Source organism: Xiphias gladius, chromosome 3, assembly GCF_016859285.1.
Source record: "Xiphias gladius isolate SHS-SW01 ecotype Sanya breed wild chromosome 3, ASM1685928v1, whole genome shotgun sequence".
Lineage (NCBI taxonomy): Eukaryota > Metazoa > Chordata > Actinopteri > Istiophoriformes > Xiphiidae > Xiphias > Xiphias gladius.
Window position 1 is genome coordinate 19,181,483 of NC_053402.1, and position 21,806 is coordinate 19,203,288.

The following is a 21,806-nucleotide window of genomic DNA, read 5'->3' on the forward strand; positions in this document are numbered from 1 at the left end:
TCGACTCACACCTTTACTCTCCCTCCTATCAAACCCGCACATCATGACACAGCATGTGACCACACGACATGTCGTCGGCCGATATATACCTCCGTTGTCACAGGCAGCAGGTGCTGATTACTAAGGATGTCACCCATTGTGCCCTGTGGTATCACACTAAGGTCTGTGATCATGATGAGCACAGAAACTCACAGTGTGTGTTCAATCCAACTGGGTGAAAGAGGAAAAGTTCTGCCAGGGAGACAGCTAATTTGCAGCCTTTCTCACACTCTCATACAGCGAGCTAATTGTTTGCCTTTATATCTTTCTGAACAGTGTGTGATGTACTGTATGATGAAAGGGAAAGTTTCCTGAAACTCCTGACATATTAAAAGCAAAGGAGAGTTAGTGCACAGTCACAGCTGAAGGTGGAACAGTTCATTTTATTTGTACATCCTCCCGAAATAGGTGGTGCTGGAAGCTTGCTGGTGTGGTGATGACTTGCAGGTCTTGCAGCAGCTACCTCTGGATGTGGCTCATTTTGTTTGTATGAAAATGGAAAGTTCTATTGGCATTTTTTCCTCTCTTTAAAGAAAATGGATACACTGTATAAAAATGGTTAATGGTTAATGGTTAATATGATAGCTTTCTCCATTTTCAAATGTCCCGTCCTCTCTTTTTTCCTCGGTCTGCAGCACTGTCAGCACAGTTTGCGATTGGTCAGCAGCCAGGTTTTATGGTAGCTGTAAAATGAAGCGTAGATTGTATGTGATGTAATGCACAGCAGATATGACGGCAAGGAAGAAAGGTGGGACATAAATACCCTTTGGTGTGAAGCTTTAGCATATTTTTGTGTGGCAAAACTTTTTGCTGGAGGCAGTAAGAGAGAAAGCTGCATGACACCAGCAGGGGTGTGCTCAGCACCATTGCACATACAGCAGCCCTTAGCCAGTGCAGTCAACTATTGCAGGAACCCCAGAACTCTGCAGAGCAGTCTGATGAAGTTGCTATGCCGTCGTCTGCTGTCACCACAGAAAAGTGGGCGGCTGTTGTCCTTTTATAAGGCAGCACCTCCAGGCGTTGAAGAGGCTCATCCTGATTGTCTGAGCATGTACCTGAGTGGCTATAAGCCAATGGAGCCTTGTTAGAGAGAGACGCTTGTGTAAAAATAGAAAGTCTAGATTTGACTCTTGGTTTTTCATCCTTTTCTCCTTTCAACTCTCCTACCATCCTCAGAGTCAGTGATTTAGGCCCAGTCATGAGAGTCTAAATCACTGACGTAAGGACGTCTAGTCAGCAATGACATGTCAACATTGCATTTTGTTTTGTAGCCGTTGTGCTAAAACTGTGTGTGGTCTCAGGTGTGCATAAAGTCTGACATCACTGATCAAGAGCTCTGATCAAGTGCTCTGCACCGTGATACAGGCTCGGCCAACAGCCGACTCCTTTTAGTGAGTCCAACAGACTTAGCCAGATGTCATTACAAAAGCCACAGCAGCTGACGCCATGCTGCTGTTGTGTTTGTCCAGGCATCAAAGTGAAGTTTAGATGCAATCTAAAAAAAAAGAAAAAAATTAAATTACTCACTCTTTTAGGGAAACTTGATCTTCATGAGTCACTAATGTAATGAGTCAGCCTCCGAATTGAGGCGAAAGTTTTGTTGAATGTGACTGAAAGGGGCCACTCTGCCAATTTTCAGCCTACATCTTATGTGAGGACATGTGGAAATCTGATATATAAAGACCCAGTGATTTCTGTGTCTGCAGAAGCTGCCATCACCGCCTCTCTGCTGTCCTGCTAGTAAAAAAAAAAAAAAAAAAAAAGTTTCTCCAGTTTACAATGAAGCATAAATTTAACCCATTTCACTCAAGAATATAGAACATGTTCAGGAAAGTGATAATCTGGCTTATTCAAGATTTAATTTATTCACTCCTGAAGAAAACAATGTTTTTTTCCCCACTGAAATGCAATCATCACTACATATATAAAAATTATGACAATGAAAGACACACTGGGGATAGTTTTATCCATAAATTACTCTCTCCTGACAATTTAATGGACAACCTAAAATTCAAACATTGATTCTGTTATCTGTGGAGCTTCTCGTCAGCGGCTTCTGTGGACCAATTTTTGGTTCTTTAATCACTCCTATTATATACAGTACTTAACTCGAGGGAAACCACAGATCAATTGCATAATCAAGTGTGCAGATGATGAGGACGGGATTCGTGCATGCTTGAGTATGCGCTGTCTGCCCATTTCTGCAGTGAAATCTTGGCTGAAGTGCTAGAGCTCAAATCCCCAAACACAGAAGCTTCCACATTCTGGCATCCACACAATTCTTACATTTTATTAAGTTTTTGTTTCAAGCGGCAGAGCAGTAGATATTGAGGTTTATCACCGTTATCCGTGAGAGGAGAATGTATGTGGCACAGCCCTCTCAGCCGAGTAGAGAGAAAGAAAGGGACAGAAATAGAGGGCCAAGAGTGAGGGCCCATTTTCATTTTAATCAGTCAGCTTGTTGGTTCAGTTGGCTATGAGCACTCTACAAACAAAACCAAATGGCAGCTCCTGGCACTGGCTGAGGCACAAAGACTTGGGGCAGAAAGATGAGAGAAGAAACATACAGAGAGGGAGTTTGGGAAATCAAGGTTTCATTAAGCTGGCCAAACACGGCAAAACTCCGCAGTGATCAGTCACTCAAACAGAGTACTACTGAAGACAGAAGACTGCGCAAAACTGGACGTTTCTCCTCTGTGAGCCTTGCAGCATCTGTGACAATGGCTGAACACACTGCAGGACTTAAAGCAACAGACAGCAGTGTTTTATTACCCTGGAAGAAGAAGTCAGATAAGGCACGTTCTTCACAGTCTATTTGAACTGGTCCATAGGGTCAATAACAGGGACGTAACTGATCTACAAATGACACGTTTTTAGTCATGATGAAGACAAATGGAATCCTTCAAACTACTAATGTCTGATAACAGCTTAATTTATCCCTCCTCTTCGTCCCTCCACAGCTCCTGATTTTAAACAGAGCCACAGGTCCATCTTTACATGTGCAAGTGCTGAGCTGGAGGCTGATGAAGCTCACGGGGCGGCCCAGGGGGATGTCTGTGTCAATCACCGCACTGTCATCTACAGAACGCGTATGCAGGTCATGCTACTCGAACATTCGACTACACGTTAAACAATTAGGGGAAAAAACTGCCTTTGCACCCGTGCTTAATTGAGAAACCGTCAAGTTCCCCAGCTGAGCGCAGCCTGACATATTGCCCAGATTACTGTCTCACTTGAAGGCTTTCCCACTAGCTAAGGGCTTGTCTCCCCATCTCTTTCCCCTGTTCACTCACCCTTCTTCTCCATCCTTCAACTTTTCTTTCACCATCTTGCTCTTCCACTATGGGATCACTCTCTGATTTTCCATGTCAGGTCTGTACCTGAGAAATAAAGATAGCAAATGAAGAATATATATTATTCCTAGCCCCATGATCTCTTGTGTAAATTATGGGCGCAACTTCTGATCATTCATTTCATTGAACTGTGGTCTGCGAGAGATAGCGGTACTATGTCTTCCCTTGGGAAATCAATCATGTGGGAACGCTGTCTGTCACACCTTAAAAGGCACAGTTCAACATTTTGGGCAAAGCTACTGCCAGCAGCTGACTAATTTATCATAGCACAAAGCCTATAAACAGGGGGAAACAGCTAGCCTTGCTCTCTTCAAAGGCAACAAAATCCACCTCCCAGCACCTCTGAAGCTCACTGGGCTAGTCGACAATTTCTGTTTGGTTAATCAGTGTAATGGCTATGGTGATTTTACACTTCAGTTTTTGTGCAGATTAAAGCTTCATATTTAGCATGCAGCCATGAGAGTAGTGTTGGTATTCTTATTTAACTCTTGGCAAAAAAAAAAAAAAAAATTTTTCCTAAAATGTCAGACTTTTCTTTTAAGAGTACCTCTGCCTTCTGTTATCGAGGGATGGGAGTGTGACCTGAAAAAAGTGCCCTGGGATGGCAGTGACAAAAATTGATGATAATGTGATATGCTGATGTCGCAATTTCTGTTCCACCTCCTTTCATAAAATTCACCCGACCTTATTACTGTGTACTGATAAGCCTCAGACCTTTTCAGATTATTCTATATATATATATATATATATATATATATATATATATATATATATATATATATATATATATATATATATATATATATATATATATATATATATATATATATATATATATATATATATATATGTATGTATAGGGTATGTCCTAATGAAAGGAATGTTATAATGCAGCATTACCAAACTGCTCTCAGTGTTAAAATCTTCCATGCAGCGAGTAGACAGAAAAGCTCAAGCCACATACTTCGGTTAGCAGCTCTAGCAGTTGTTCTGCCGTCCTGGCATTAATTCAAGTCCGTCAGTGTGAAACATCAAAGTGACAAAAAAGCAAAGTGTTTCTCAGGCCATACTGAAATGACTGGAAAGCATTCACAAATTTATAATTAAGGGATTTCTTTTTCAATCCAACAGTTATCAGAGAGACATACTGGTGAAATGACTCAAACGGCTTCGTGATAATTTGATTCTCACATACATTTCATTATTTTTGCAAAACAACAAAAAAGCACATTAAGACTATCAGTGCTGTTGCAGCTGTGGGTTTAATTACATTATCTGCTATCCTATCAAAAGCCCAATCTCACCCTAACCACACAGTGTGCTGCCGTCAGAATTGATGTCCCACCACGATAAACACTTTGAGACTTTGAACTCTTTGATAAGCAACACAGCACAGTCTCTGAAGTCTGATAGCCATTTATGTAACGGGGTGCAACATAAAAGCTGGCAAATTGCTGGGACAACTGCATAAAATCTCTGCTGATCAAGATGAATTTGAGGCAAAATCTCAGATACTCCTACTGATTTGAAAGAATTGTTTCCATGCTGTACATATCCTGCCAGCTGTTATGGCCAGTCCCCAAAGTTTTATCCATCTTTCCCAATACTTTTGACACTGCCTCTATAAAATAATAATTGTCGTGTCCTGGATATGCAATTTAACAAATAAATGGTATATGCAATCAAAGCCTATAACCTCTGAACAGATACTGTAGTAGCTAACATAGCTTATAAATGCACGCCATGCTGCTCAAGTTGTTTCAAAGCTGCTATTCTCAAGGTTCAAGGTTTTAGTGTTTTCAAAGACTTGAACACTCGGGTATGAGGATGAATAACTGTGTACATAAGACTGGGAATATGCTCCACTAAATATTATATATATATATATATATATATATACACACAGAATAATACTCAGTCTCTCACAGTAAGTGCTTACATCTATTGAAGTTTCACATGAGGCCAAACGGAACGGATGAAAGGACCTCGAGTGTCTCTGACTGACCTTTTCATGCTCCTGACAATTTTCATATTCAGTAAATGTTTGGACTGTTACAAAAATTAATTTCATACAATTTCAGCCAAATAGGTTTTAAAGGCGTGACAGTGAATTATGTCAAATGTTCTTATGATTAAAAAAATAAATAAATAATAATAAAAAAGTAATAGAATATATCAAATCTAAATATCAAACAAAATAACAAAAACGTTGTGCCATTTGTTGGTTGGTAAAGCTTGTGCATGCTGGCATACTGACAGCAGGAGACACTGGTAGTTGGTGTATTTTGTCATTAAAATGCACAATGTGATAATAAAATCATAAAATACGAAACAAATATTTTTAAGCTTCTACAATAGGTAGAGCAGACCCCGCACTTGCAAGTGAAATACTTAAAACACATGAATATCAGTTCTATATCAGCTCTTCATCCATCCATTCTTAAGTTATTTATCCTGGTCAGGGTCACAACATTTCTTCATGAAGTGTCAAATATCTGAAGGCAAACATAACTCAAAGAACATTGTTTTGATCCTCAAGTTTTTCTTTTTTCTCTTCTGTCGTATCCAATTTTTGAAATAAATAAATAAATAAGACTACAATTTAATAAATTTTCCTTGGGCTACAACTGCACTCACTCCGTAAACTCTCCAGTGTCTCAAACAACTTTTTACTGACTTGACACTTTGATGGGAGCTGAGTTGATAGAGGATAGGAAAGGCTCGGGGCTGAGGCACAGACAGACAGTTGACGGACACTTCTTAACCCCTCGGGGACTTGCTGCATTTGTCTACTTCAGGTTGTTGTACAAGTCATTGCTTTTTAATCTCGAAGTCGGACCTATTGTGGTTTTCTTCAATCACACCTTAGCAGTAACAGCAGCCGAATGTTTTCGAACGTGGACACGTCGGGAATATATACTGCAACATGAAGAAAGTCGCAATGAGCTTGTGTCCCAAAACATCGGAAACATCCCCGAAAAGACAATTTAGATCCGGAAGCATTTATGGTCATTTGTACACATAGACATAGCATGTGTCCTCGTTGTGAAAAATTTGTATATTGCATCTCTCATTATGACTTTATGTTGTAATGTGTGTGCCCACTCCCATCAGCCCTCTCATATTGAGTTATAAAGTCAAGAATAATCCTCCTCCTATACAAATCCTGTACATCATGTGGTCCTAAGGTGCTGCTTACCCCAACAAGTACCATGAACTAGCAGGAGAAGAAAGAGGTGGAGAGCTGCACAACAAAAATCTCTTTGGACTAAACTCTAATCATGGGGAATTGGTGCGATGATGCACTGCTTGTGCTTTGTTAAGCAAAGCTCATAAAACATTACAAGTACCAACTCTTATCCAAAGAGTTTCCATTTCACATGCTGCTTCAGTCAGTAAGAACATCTGACGCAGATTAGATGAATTCTAGATTTTAAAAAAAAATTTACTATTACAATGACAAATCTGGTATTGGGTGCAACCAGTATCGGTTGTTGTACATTGAAATATTCTCTATGCGACAGAGGAAACTATTGCTAGGAAACAGGTTCTATATGTGCTCTATATACTCTCTTATTTGCCTGCTGCGGTTCTAATACCTGAAAGTGGAACATAAGTAATTTACACATTATTATACCTACAACTCTGATCCACCGATACTCTATTTCATTATTTCTATTTTGTGAGACGTTATCATCGTTCCTGGTGACATTTATCTAATGACATCAATTCTGTGGATACAAATTTTCATAAATTAACAATTTTATAATTTTCCTTTACCCCCTGCTATTTTATGTGAAATATTTGTTCACTTCATTTAGAAAACAACATAACCACATTAGGTATTAATGTGTACAGTTCAGAGACACAAAGTCTAAATTTTATGTAGCATTTAGTAGAATATATATCAATTTGTTATCAATAGTCTCCAAAGTTTCACGTATAAAACATATTTTCATCTTTCTTGATGAAAGCAGCTGTTTTTAGAGGTGTTGCTGTTCAAAAATGGATTTTCCCTTTAATATTAGTCAAATGTAAACTTGCCTCGTATATTCAGTTGTGCTGCAGCGACGCCGAGAGAAGAACAGAGACTGAGCTGAATTTTTCATTTAGCTAAAACATGGAATTAGCAGGGAGGTAAGTTGTCTCAAGGTGTTTGAGGGTTTCCAATCCGAGAACAGCATGGCCTTTGCTCTGTCAATTAGCAGTTCACAAGTCGTCTTGAAAACTCCAACGGCGTTAGACCACTTAATGTAGGCCACTGCCGGCTCATTGCACACATTCTCCCAAAATTAGCCTTTGTATGTATTCATCAAGTCTTGAAGGAGCACGCAGTTGGAGCAGTTCGTTATGCTTGCATTGTCATCAAATGTTACGTTACTTAAATACTGACACGTGTGGCCTTTTAACGTCCCCAGCATAGATAGTACTTAGAATAGATGGAAGACAGACGCTGAATAAACGTCAAACTCTGAACATTTTCTTGGCATTACCCGCTGACCCATAGAGAAGCCCCTCTACCAAACATTTCTCTGTAATGCAGTGTTCAGCCTTTCACAGGAGCTGCCATTGGAGAGTGGGACTGTTAACATGCTGGAGTGAACATCAAATCCCTTTAAGAGAGGTAAAAACCTCCAACGGTCCCATAAAGGCCTGTCCTTTTTTAATGACTATCTGAATCTATTTCTAAGTATTAGTTTTACGGGGAGCCCAGAGCCCAGTGTAGGAAACAGTTCAACACGGAGCTCAAATCATTTTCTCGCAGAGTTTCTCGATGCCAAAGTGTGACGGGCTTCGGCTAATGAGTTTAGTGAGGGTGTGAAACGTGTATCCTCCTCCAACAGAAAAGGGTAGGACCGGGCATAGCATCTGTAGAATCTGCCTCGCGATCCAAGCAGCACCTTATGCTATTGTTTATGTAAGTTCACCATTTAGGAATTTCTCCCTTAAAAGATAGTGAAAGCCTGCGCATATCTTCTCCACCTTATACTACTTGGCTGCCAGCAGCAGGTTTGTAAGTTGGCTTAATTAATACATGGAAATGGCCGTGGCAGTAAGGGAGGATGTATACGAGCACACATCCCTACTCAGCAAATAACCCCTCTTTACTCTAACCGCCAGCCAAGAAGAACACATTAGGGTTTGCAGTTTATGCGATATTATTTTTCCATGGTTAAACACTACATATAGTCAAAGTAACTGACCTGGCTTTTAGAGCTTTCTATGTACAGCCAGGCAAACCTAGCAGTGATTATATATAACAAAGTTTTATCACATGAAAGATTTCTTCAGAATGACAAAAAAAAAAAAGTTTCTGCAGAGTAAAGTATGATACTCCTACTGTAATTCTGTACCATAAGACCCTGGAGAGGCAAATAAGCTCATTTTTAGCTCAATCTCCAAGGCAACAAAAGACAGCAGTAACAGCAGTGTTTTTACTGTCTACTGCCACAGACAAAACAGTAATGGAAAATAACTGAGCTGTGTATGCCATGTTCACTAATCTATCATCAAGCAGCAGGGTCTAAAATCTGTTACCGTACGTTGCTCTCAAACAGCATGGATAAATTTCATCACCGCGACCAGGCAGGATAATGTGGGTGCTTGTCAACAAGTAGAGCAACCAATAATCAAAGTGAAGTCAACACTGCAGACTACAGACTGACATTGTTGTAAATATAGCCGATGTGTAGGCGGTCGAAACTGCTCGCAAATGAATAACAAGCACAGACATGACCCGAGAGAATCACAGACACAGGACTCGGCTACTGCAGCAAGAGACGTGGTACTGTAATGGTGCCCTGGTGTTGCCCGTCACTGGATGTACTGTAAGGGCACGTACGAACAACACCCTTGTCGATAAAGTGTCTCTGGAAAAGAGGGAAAAACAAGAAACGAAGCTGATAAAAACAAATACATAGAACTTTATTGGGGGATCCCCTTGTGGGCAATGGCAATGTCACTCAAGCATTTAATTGGACGGGACTGACATTTGCAGAGCAAGGTGTCGTAGCATTTGTGTCAGTGCAGAGGCGCAACTCGCTGCCATACACACGCATCACGCTCCACTGACTCAGGAGGCGCCGCTTTCTTCCTCCGAAAGGGAAAACTCACAGTCACGCTCGGCAGAGTCAAACACATATGCTCACACATTTCAGTTAATGGGCAACTTGTGGAGACATCGAGGGGAGACTCGGATAAAAATCAATAAGCGGATCAATCGACCAACACATTTTCACCCACAGCTAAGCCTGCTAACTTCACACAAATGTCACAAGGCCCATTAATCAACTTAAATAGATATTTAAGTGCCCTTGACTCATCTACTGTATCATTCTATAATTAGAATCCTTGTATTCAAGATGAGAGGGAGAAAATGCCAAATGCTTACAATCTGTGCCTCGATTATTCTAATCAAACAGACCAGCTCTTACCATGAAACACTGAAAAATTTAAAATAACACTCCGCTCCGTTTTTTAAAAAGGCACACGCCCTCTCTATAGCACTGATGTGTAACCAGGAAAAACCAAGTGCCTGGACAATATTCATTTCTGCCGCTTGACATACACAGCAAAGCCTCTTTCATAGACGCAAACCAGAAAACTGTGGCTGAAAGCGATGAGGAAGAAACAATAGCGATGGAAAGGTATGCTTTCAAGTGTAAAAAGTGCCTGAAATGAATTGCTGAATACTAACAGCATGGTCTTTATTCAAGACTACTCATTATGCCTTGATTTGGTTCTTAGGTTGCTCTCTTTCAAAATGACTGAGACAAAAGGTATTCTGGATGTACGACACCAAAAAAGTGTGTATTATCAGATTTTTGCCCTATACAAGATGAACATATTTTCCAGATCCTGTTTTTGTGTAAAGACTTTTTTTTAACATGAGAGATCAAATCAAAATAAAGCGATAAAAAAAACATTATTTTCAAATTCAATTACCTAAATAAAATACAGTGAACCTAACAAAACACAGCCCACTGGTATTTTTAATACTATGTTACCATCTTAAGAGAATCAGCCTTAACCAGTGGATTAGTGTTTTAAGTAACCGTTATTAAAAATCATGAAAGCAGCCGGTCGAGTTAAATCCAGGTAATATCTCCCCGATGACTACTCCTATTCTAATCTCCTCTAGAGAAAATAATAAAAATAGAGACAAAGTGAAGGGAAGAGAGAGAGAGGGAGGGAGAGAGACGGACGCAGTTTAATAGAGACGAGACACACATAGCAACAGAGAGACACACTGTGAGACAGTGTTAAATACGTAATGACATTTAAGTGTAGTCCACCAATATAAGATGACCCCACTCCTTCATGTGTAATTTACTGAGAGAAAACAGTGTCACATGGGGGCCTGTGAGATATAGCACACAGATGCATGATGTGAGAGAAAGTTCAATGCCTTACACTTCTCCTGCTGTACACTTTTCACCTTCCTACACTCGAAGACAGCTGAGGCCAAGACCCCCTCGTGATCTCTCACATAGCGCTTGTCTTAATAAACCTCACATTTCGATGAATGAACAGACCAGACTTCTATTTGCCCATTTTTACGTGTCACAATATTTTATTGTTATAATAAACATCGGGAGGGGTTGAAAGGGTTGAACCATGGAACAAAATGTCCCTATTTTAAGCCCGGCTGTGGACCTACGTTGCATGTCTTGGCATAATGCATGCCCCTCCTCTCTCCCCTCACTTGCTGTCAACGCTCCAATAAAGGCATAAAATTCCCCCTCTTCTCCCTAAAAACTTAAAAATCCGGTGTTGTCCAATACAACAACTGCTTAAGTACATTTTCAGGAATACTTGTCTGACCGGTGTGTTTCTGGCCACGCTGGCAACAGGGCTCTGTTGACTGCCGTGTCGGTGTGTCTGTCTAAGATAGCTAAACAACTACGATATAGATTGCAAGGAAATTTACTGCAGACAGTCATGGTCTCCAGTAGATGAGTCCTAATGACTTGATCAGTGATCCCCTGACTTTTTCTCTGACCAGCCCTCCAACCTAAATGACCACATAGGTCGCTGATACGATCCACAGGACCGCACCAGCAGCAGGTGTACGGGACCTTCGTTGTCGCGGTTACAATAACAAACACGCAGTTAAGGTCGTGAAATATAATGTAATGCATAAGATAAACAATGCAAACTATCTGTTTAACACCAGTGTGAAAGTCCTGTGTTTTGTCGACCCATCCTTCTGCACAAACCTGCTCCTAACGCAGAGACATTCTCGCTCTATATACTACGTCACCTGACTCCCTCCTTCCCTCCCGTCATAATTACTACGGCATTAAAACGTAAGTATGGTTGCACAGATGACCCATGGGCTTCCTTTTTTACAGAAAGAGAAGTCCCTCTCTCTACCAGCAGGTTGACATTCTGGGCTTATAATGAAATGTCTGGACAACTATCTGACAGATTGTCTTAAAATCTGTCACTGACGTTCACGGTTTACAGACGATGAATCCTCGTGACTTTACCTCTAGCTCCACCATTAGGTTGACATTATTGGCTTTGGTCTCGCGGCTGAATACTTGCAAAACTGAGTAAGAGAGATACTAGCATGGCTGTAGTCTCTTACTCTTCTTTCTCTCTAATTAATGATTTAACGTCTAGTCATTTTTTAATGAGAAGATCAGTGAATCAACATCAGCGTGTAACTGTGACACAATGGTATTGCTGGTTGACAACCTTGGAAATGTCAACTTCTCGGGGATGAAGAAAGGACAGCTTCGTTTTAGCTGGATGATAACACATTTTGTGACATTATCAACAGACGTTTGAAAGGATTTTATAAGCCTATCAGTTTGAAGAATGATTTCATGGTTGGATAAAGTACTGTAATCCTTTAGCCATTTAAAAAGTGTATTAATCACCAAAGTTGGACAAACGGTTTTCATACCAGTTACCGTTATAAGAAATATGCAAGTTTGGATGTACATGTCTTTTTGCTTGTATGTGTGTGTTTGCCGCTGCTTGACTGTCTCAGGCTGTGTGATTACGTAAAGTCTGCACGCCAGCTGTAACCGATATCGCTTTATGCCTGGATCTAATAAAGCCAAGCTCGTAGGCCTGGATCTAATAAAGCCAAGCTCATAGGCTCAGTGTGTTTCCTCTAGCATGCAGTGCACCAGGGTGTGCATAATACCTTCTGTACAAACACCAAATGCTTCTCCTTCCTCCCTCATCATACATAACCTCGACTCAACTTCCAAGCTTGGAAAAGTTAGCCTCGTGAGAGCACGTTGGCACCACGAAGAGACGGGAGGGGCGGCCGTAAACCACAGTGACGACAAAGTACGCTCACTTCCTGTGTCTCACCAAGGTTGGTGGCCAGGATTTTAGAAACACAAACGTCATGAGTCCATGCCTCCTGGAAATTTTTTAATTAGTTGGATTCTTTTTTTCCTTTTTTAGATTTTACTTCTATGGTTAACTCTATTATACAAGTATATTTTCTGTAAATTTTATTTCCCATGACCATGACCCAGATAAGTGGCCTAAAATTGAGCAAAAAAATTACAAAATATTTCATTCATATAATTTAATTTAGGTTTGTACTAAATTTGACACCTAGCTAGTGTGAGCCCATGAGCTTCCTAACAACAATACTGTAGTTAGCAGTAGCAACAGTGTTTGCTACAAGTCTGATCAAACACTGGAACTCCACAAAAAGGGATTATACATCTCCCTGCACGCACACATCACACCAGTCGCATTTGTTGTTTATAAATGTAAACCATCTCCCGACAGCCTGCAACCACAAACCAAAAAAATATACATAAATATATACATACAAAATATACATACTAATGTTACTGTCTTTGGCAGGCAAGAAAAAATATTCAACACCTTTATAAATGAAATGTTAGACTTTTCAATAATTTCTGAGGATTTTTCAAGACCGGCAGATACCCTGTTCAAATGCAGAATATACACTCTATCTATCTAACTATCAAATTTTAAGGAAAAATATGGAGGACATGACCTCATTGACTTCAGATAGGAAGATTCGTCAACAAGTCCCCTCCCTCAACATTCTGCATGGCTCTCTCTAAAACCCTTTCATGCTATGGGCATGCTCCTTCCATCCTTTACTACGTCGCCCCTCCCTCCCTGTGCTCCAACCCCCAGGCCAAAAAATCTAAGCAGGTGGAGATGATCCTGTTGAGGGATGACAGACAGGCTGCCCCCTTCAAGCAGCCAGGCCCCTGTCGAAGTGGTGCTCTCCCCCTTGCATGTAATGAGGGATGACCCACAGTAGTGTTGAGAGGGGTACCACGTTAAGGATAACAGACTAGTGGATGCTATGGAGCTGTCATTGTTAAAGGTGTGCGCTGCATGCACACTTCTCAATATAAACAAGACAATAACTTCAATGAAAAATACACAACATCGTACAGAAAAAAAAAAAATCCTTCCCTCAGTAGTGACAGAGGAAACCCAGAGGGAATTGCACAGTTATAGTACCCAAACAGGCCAAGTGGAAGATATGGGAGTTCCATGATTTATAAATAAAGATGTGTTCTTTCTCACTTCTTAAATGGAGGGCCGAAGGACAGCCAGGAAAAGGAATGAAGGTGAGGGGGAGGGAGTGAGAGTGCTACTAACGTTTATGCCTCCATAAACATGGAGTTTCACTCAGCTGACACTTGTGGAGCTGCCTCTCTGGCCAGTCAGATGCACTGATGGAGATAAGCCAAAGTGACATTACTGCTACATCTGTGACAGCTCAACATTCTCCTCCATCTTTTTTTCCCGTCCACTCTCTGCCTTTCTCTGCCTCTTCTGTCTCCGTCCTCACAAGGGCACCTTGCCACTGTGAACAGAGACATCGGTGTTGTTCACCTGCCTCCCTCTGTCTCTGTCTCACCTCCTCTCTCGCCCCATATCGTGTTGTCTCTCCGCCGATCGTCAATGCAACACCTTTAATAAGATCCATCAGCCCACGGTTTTCCCGTCCTCTCACGCCCACTTCATTTACACGGGGACTGAGGATCAAAGACGGTGAGTAATTTGGGATAAAAAGAAGATGGATGTGCCTCAGTGTGAACAACATGCTCAAGAGCCCCACTGCAGACAATAAATAGAGAGGAGAGGATCTTTGGTTTAGGGACGTGTTAGAGCCTTATGCTATCTCCATCTTCACTCAGCAAACATTATCTTAAATGTTCGTGTTGTAACCTCTTCATGCCGTGTTACATTTTGATATAAAATCTTTATACTTCTACAGAGCGGGTAATTTCCAACACCAATTAATGATAGCACAGAAGAGATGACAACAGTTTGAAATTGCTATGTTAGCATGTTACTATCGGAAAATCATTACTTGGAGACATTAGCAGGGGTTGACAACACAGTCTCTGAGATAAGGAACCACGGGGAAAAGTGAGAAACGTGGTAAATCTTTCTGGCAAATGTGCTTCTGATTGTCAAAAATATCAGCACTCAACAAAAGCGCTGACACCTGACAGAAGTTACACCCAGATCTTAAAGCATATATCATTAAATTAGTACATTTTTGTTTTCCCACCACACCCCAGTCAGTCCAGTAAAGCAGAATGGAACTGTCTCAGAGCCGATTGGAGATTTTCAATGCGGTATTTCAACATGATTAAGACCTACATCTGTTTTCTTTCACCTGGATTCACACGAAGCGAGATCACCACATGACAAACACACGAGCCAGGTGGACAATAATGACAAACAACATTTCTCTCCTCTCTATCGATGGGATGACAGGAGGGCTCCAGCCGTTTTCTCAGCGCAGAGCTTATCCCAGATATGACATGCCATGATGGCTCACTGTCACCCCTTGTGTGACTATTTTTGACACAGGATAGCAAGCAGTGAGAAACACTGAAGAGAGATCTCCTCCTACTGCCATCAGCATTCAAAAAAAAAAAAAAAAGAAAAAACGTTGCCACGGTGTCAACTAATCTGTCTTATTGTCAGTGTGAACACATCAGTACACAAGTTGCTGATAAACAAGCAGTGACAGCTATCAAGAAATATCTGAACCTCTGTACTGTTTCTTCTCTTTAAAAAATTTATATCCCATTGTTCCACAGCCTGCAAGGTCCTTATATATACTGTATATACCTCTATAACTTGGACTCCCCTGACCTCAATTATTATAATACCACATCAATTAGGGGCCACTACAGGTGACAGGAATTCTTTGGTCTCCCAGCCTGCGGACAATTTATACAGTCCATCACACTCCGCTGTTGGATCCAGCTTCATAGGCCATCAGTGACTAATGGCATCATGACTAGATGAGTGGGAGAACCGCTCAGTGGCTCATCCAGAAGCCCAGGGTCAGTGGCTTCTCAACATATCAGCTGGTAGCACAGAAAAAAGCTGAGCAGTGAGCCGAACAGCTGACATCAAGGCAGTGGAAACACTTGGATTCTCCTCCCCGTCACGGCTCCACCTCAATCTATGCACATGTAAAACAGGTTGTGCCGCGTATACGTTCCGCCAGTTGGAAGGAAGCAGCGCAAATAAATAATGTACTTCTAAAGTGAAGGGTTATCATAAATAGAGCGACTGCGGCTGTTGGGGTTGGTCTGCTGTGATGGGTCTTACGGTGAAAAGTGCATCCCCCACAAGGCCCTGTGACATGGACAACTGCTGAAGGGCTGTCCCCAACAATCACATCTTCCGACAAAAGGCCCAGACCAGGGAACTGAATAACACAAAGGGCAACAGCCTAAAAATAATTACCAAGCCTGTAGAGATTCCCCGCTAAATATACAAGCCATGAATGATCATCATCAAGATTTCACATAAACAGTATTTAACATTTGAATGGGTTAATGGTGAAATAAAATACATATCAAAAAATTATTCGTTTTTAATGTGTTTTAACACTTTCTTTTTAAGTCTTCTCCTCCCATCTCACACAATGTTTGTTCTCCAATCAAGCAACGGCCTCTCCTTCATTAGAGACATTGTTTTCAAGCCACACAAACAGCCACAGCTTTGGAAAACTAGCCAAAAATATATTGTATCTCCGCAACCTCCTCTGGGTCACACTCTCAATCTTCAATTCTCTCACACTGTCTTCACTGCTCAAACCCCGCCCCCCCCCAACAAACACATATTGTATATCGCTCCCTCTATAACCTACCCTCCTGTGTTTGCCCATGGACACTTATCATCGATGCACGCAACATCTTTTCCTGCATCCCCATCGATCCCCTTATTGAAACAGGCCTCATTTGCAGTCTCCTTCTTGACATCTTTTCCTCTCCTGTCTCTTTCTTTTCAAAACTCTGACAGGCTGTGCAGATTTTGGCAGTTTGTTGTTCTCCCCTAATCCTTCGCCAGACTTTCCTCCTTCACAAATACACAAGGATTTCGGAAAAAATGCAGTCAGACATCAGATGGCCACAAAGACATTCCAGCTTGTGATATACAGTTTTTCAAATTGCAAAAAAAGTCAGCTACTTCACTGACGGTTACTGAGTTTCACACTGCGATTTACTGGTGTAGAAAAGGAAAGGAAAGTCCATTATTTCCTGTATTGTGATGACTTATGAGTGGATTATCAAAGTTATGGGCACTTACCAAACAAAGTCAACGTCATATATTCTACCATAGTAGATAGCATGCATGGTAATAATGCATATGTGAAAAAAGTTACATAAAGCCTTTTGTGGCTCCAGAGGGAGCTGCGTGACGTCTGATACATTTCCTCATGTGTCTTCTGTGGCTAAAAACTACAAGTTTGAGAATGAAAACAATCTGGGGGTGGTGAGGTAGAAGGAAGTGAGCTTACCAGACCCCTGCTCCTCAATCTCTGCTTGAGGCTAGCAGCTCGAGGCTACACCAGGTGCTGCTAGCGTTACACTTGAAAATCTGACCTAACTGTTGGCAGTCAACTTGCACTGTGGGTGATGTAGGCGCCAGGTTTTGACGAGGAAGAAGAATGCGTGGAAAAAATAAAAATTAATAGAATAAAGAAAAAAAAACCCATCCCCAGTCCTGCTTCATCAATTTTGATCATTTTTTTTTAAAACTGCATTTTTCAAAATTTGCTTCAGCAGTTTCAGGTGTCAGAAGCAGGAGAAAAATAAGGATGCACAAAGCATCGTGTCAGTATGCCATTTTTAAAAAAACTTCTGCCATAGTGAGATTTTTGACTTAAACCTATAATAACTGATTTTTTTGGCCACCTTGGGTTAGGGCTGAGCAATGAATCGGAATATATTGAAATCACAATATGGCCAAGTGCAGTATCCAAATCACCGGAACTTCAATTTTTTTTTTTATAAAGGTAAAATATGTCACAACATACCGTTATAAATGAAGCATCGTTTGGCTACAGAGATGCCCCGGCCTACAAATCATACTTTCAGGACGTAAGGGAACATGCTTGTTTGGTACAGGCCTTAGCAAAGTCCCATCATCATCATTTTTATATTTTTTTCAGTGAAAATGAAATGCAAAAATTACCATTCCCACTAAAATCATAACTCATCACAATTGCAGCATCTGTCAGAATAATCGCAACATGATTTTTTTGTGCACATTGTTCAGCCCTACTTGGGGACTGTGGAAACAAGCTGTAAACAAAACACTGAAATATTATCACCTTTTAATTTGATATGGTGAACCTTTTAGCAAACAGTTTATCTTTAACACGTATTCACACATCCACCAGATACAGAGCAATAACAGCATTCATTTGGACTAGTGTTTCTGGTAACTTGGGGAATGAAAATCCAATAGTCACTCTGCTATTAGCTCCATTTTTGTTCTACAACCGAGCCTGAGGGAAATATCTGGCTCTTTAGCTGCTAAATGCTCCACTATGTTCATCGGCAAGTTGTTAATTTTGTCTGTTTGCTGTTTGGTGCTGGACAGGTAGAGTACTTTTGGTTTCTAGACCTTTTTCAGCTGAACACATCTGCCTGCGGCGGCCAAAAACAACACTATGAGAGTGGAGAGATTGAACCAAAACAGTAAACTTGTGGGCTAGAAAACCAAAACAAGGAGCCGAAAAATGCAGTAAAGCTCTGTAGAGCTAAGTGTAGCTGCAGAGTCCAGTAATGATTTTCTGTGGGTTCATCACTTCAAGTGCACCACTTTCCATAGAGGTCCTGTGATCCACAGTTAATTTAAAAATACTGCCACTTTAAAGACATAGTTGTAAGACGATGACACATATTTGGATATTGTGTATAAGCAGAACAAACAGTATTATTAACTAATTAGCTGGTAGCATGGACACACATGTTTAAATTCAAATGTAAACTCTTTCCCCATTTTAAATCTTATAGCACTCTGGATTCCCTAAAAGATGGGGCACTATAGAAAGCACTAATCTGCAAGCTGACACACATTGTCTAGCATCCTAGTAAGTCCTACTGCTAAGTCAACCAAGATATTTCCTCTATGGATAAAACAGTTTTCTCTCTCTCTCCCTTTTTTTTTTTTTTTTTTTTGCACAAATTCACAGACTCATAACAGCAATGTCCTCCCTTTTCCTCCTTCCCTTCACTCTAATCCAGAAAATGCATATTCAGGCAGAGGAAACTAAGGGGCAGAAGAAGAAAGATGAAGAAAGTGAGTGTGAGAGGTTGCAAGGGAAAGAGAGACCGAGAAAGCGTGTGGGTCCTGCATATGAAGCCCTCCAGAGATCAATTGTACAAACTTCTCCACGAGTGCTCTCCCTTGCCCCTGTACACTCTGAACTAGCCAAATCAATGCTGAGGCATGAGTGTTGGCGTCTGTGTGCGTGCGCGCACGTGTGTGTACATGTTATTTAGACAGGGGAGGGAGCAGGGGAGGACAACTCCGAGGATGGAATAGAACGAGAGAGAGAAAATGGAGGGAATAAGAAAAGCAGGAGTAAACGATAAGAAATTCCTCAGATCAGATATTCTTAAATGTCACCGAGTTGAAGTGTCTCTCGACAGTGTTGTGTGGAATACAAAGGCGTCTTGGTAGAATGGATGGCTCTCATTGCATTCAGCGCTGCGTTTCACACTGGGTATTGCTCCTTATTATGCCACAATAAAGCCTTTTCATGCCCCCCCCCCCCAAACCTCCACCATGTCCCATTACATGTCCTCTGTTTTCCGCGATTACATCCTAGTTAGGTAAAATGCTTTTATTTGCAAAACCAAACCCTTGCACTGCAAACATGAATGTCGTCAAGTTCCTGAGTGGGGCCTCAAACAGCATTAACATTTAAACACATCTGTCACATTCATCTCTCAACTGTATTGTCACTGTAACGAAGAAAACAGCTCATTTCCTGTGTCCTCCCACTCACTTATTACACTATAATTTTGTGTGGTTTAACTCTTAAGAGTTAGTAATGATGACAAGTCCATTTACTCGCTTGCTGTGCCTCTCTAGCATGCCCCCAGACTGAATATTAAAGGAAATTACAAATTCGGAGGTTTGGTCAAATGGAGATTTGGCTGCCACATGGGGTTTATGCCACATTTGTGGATCTGAAAGGAAATGTAATCACCATGTGACTGTCTTTATTTCCAGTCATCTCCTGTATGCAGATGTTTTTGTCGTTGTTTTACACTCTGGTCAAATGCTTCTAGAAATGAACAAGAGGGATGCATATATTACATACTCTTCTTTGTGATTTTTACAACTTTTTCACTGAAGAAAGCAGACGACAGAGCAGAGTGTCTCCTTTATTAAAGGCCCCTCACACTGGGTCTTAGTGGGAGATTTTGGCTTCACGCCTCCCTGCCACGGTTTCAGTAAATCGGCTTTCTGTGGCCATGACAGTCATTAGCCTTGCCCCTGGCATTAATCCTCTAGTTTCTGTGTCTAATAGAAGCAGGAAGGGTTGGTAGCATTCACTCTATTACTGCCTCTGCTGCTGGGCCCCATAGGGGACCCACAGGCTGTGCAAAGCCAAATCCTGAGGCACCTCCTGCTCCACAATGCCTAAAAACTCCACTGACCTCATTGTCTTTAGTTGTTGCTAAGACAAGTTCTGAACCAAGTTACCAACGGACAGTGGTGGAAAGTAATCAGGTCAACTTAATCAAGAACTGTACTTAGGCATAATTTTGACGTACTATTACTTAACTGGAGTAGATCCATTTATGTTGCTTAAAGGCACTATATATAAGTTTTTCCTATCGCTAGATAACCAACATTAACATTAACAGCTGTTTACCTACCAGTCTAGAAGAAACGTTGCAAGTTCAGCATAAAACTTAATTCCTTTACTCACCAACAGCTGTCTCCAGCAGTGGAAAGCAACGCCAATGTTAACTCTTGTTTTGCTTCTCTTTTTATCACTTCTTTTCTTCCACTGAAGTTAGCATGATAACCAGCTAGCCCCGACCAAGCCGGGCTATCTAGTCACTTTCTGATAGCGAGTCACTGTCACTGCGTCCAGGTCGCCCTGAAGAATTAGCACTGCTCAGAGGGCATATTATAACCTCTTGTATTGTAAATCCAACAATGGCTGAAGCACTTGGTAAGTAAACAGCTGTAAAGCTAACATTGACTATGTAGCGAACTTACATATAGCACCTTTAACACTTCTACTCCACTACATTCCAATGGGGAATACTGTACTTTTTATTCAACTACATTTATTTGAAGAATATAGTTACTACTTTGTACTTTAAAGATTGCAATGTCATTTTAAAACTAATAAAATAAGATTATAAAATACAACACGTTGTTAAAGAGTGGTTTCCAACCACATGGCTTGTGACAAAAAAAAGTTACTGGCTGGGGCCCTTTGCCATGTATCAGATGTCTATGGGTAGAAAGCTGTTCCACCAACAAGACATGTCCCCTCTAAACTTTTTAAGTTTTATTTTAAATAACTGTATTTGTTTTGGTAACACTTCTGTGCTTTTACTTAAGCAATATTTTATTGCAGCATTATATATTTATATTTTTACATTTTTGTATTGGTGCTTTTACTTAAGTAAATGATCTACTACTATGACTGTCTTAACCATTACCTATGGAAAATTAAAAAAAATAAAATAACCATACAGTCTCACTTTGGTTGTTTTTTTCTTTTTTTCACTTTTGCATTGGAAAAATCTTAGAAATGCCATGAAATAAAAGTGACAAATGGAGAGCACCACAAGGTGATGAATGACAACCAGAGCCAAATATATATATAATCTTAAACTGTAAGCAGTTACGTGACAACTGAGAAAAATTACTGATGCAAGAAACTGCTGATGCTGTCCGTGCTCTAACATTAGAGGCACAACTTCGATGAACTCAAGAAATAGTCTGACCACAAGTTAGAACATCGGAAATATGGACTAGAAATCAAAACAAGCTAGCTGTTGTTTATTAGCTGCAGATGTAAGAGAGAGCACTGAGTGGGGGAATAAAAGAAGAGACTGTCATCGTCAGAGTCAGACGCTGATTTAATTTAAG

General features: G+C 40.8%; 1 long non-coding RNA gene across 1 annotated transcript in view; it reads right to left on the minus strand.

Annotated features, from left to right (window-relative positions):
- Nucleotides 1–423: 423 nt before the first annotated feature.
- The window catches only part of LOC120788092, a 53,093-nt gene continuing 31,710 nt past the window's right edge, over nt 424–21,806 (minus strand). The window contains exons 4-5 of the long non-coding RNA XR_005707188.1: nt 3,333–3,419; nt 424–1,534 (exon numbers count right to left, since the gene is read on the minus strand). This is a non-coding gene — a long non-coding RNA (uncharacterized LOC120788092). The remainder of the gene's footprint in view (nt 1,535–3,332; nt 3,420–21,806) is intronic.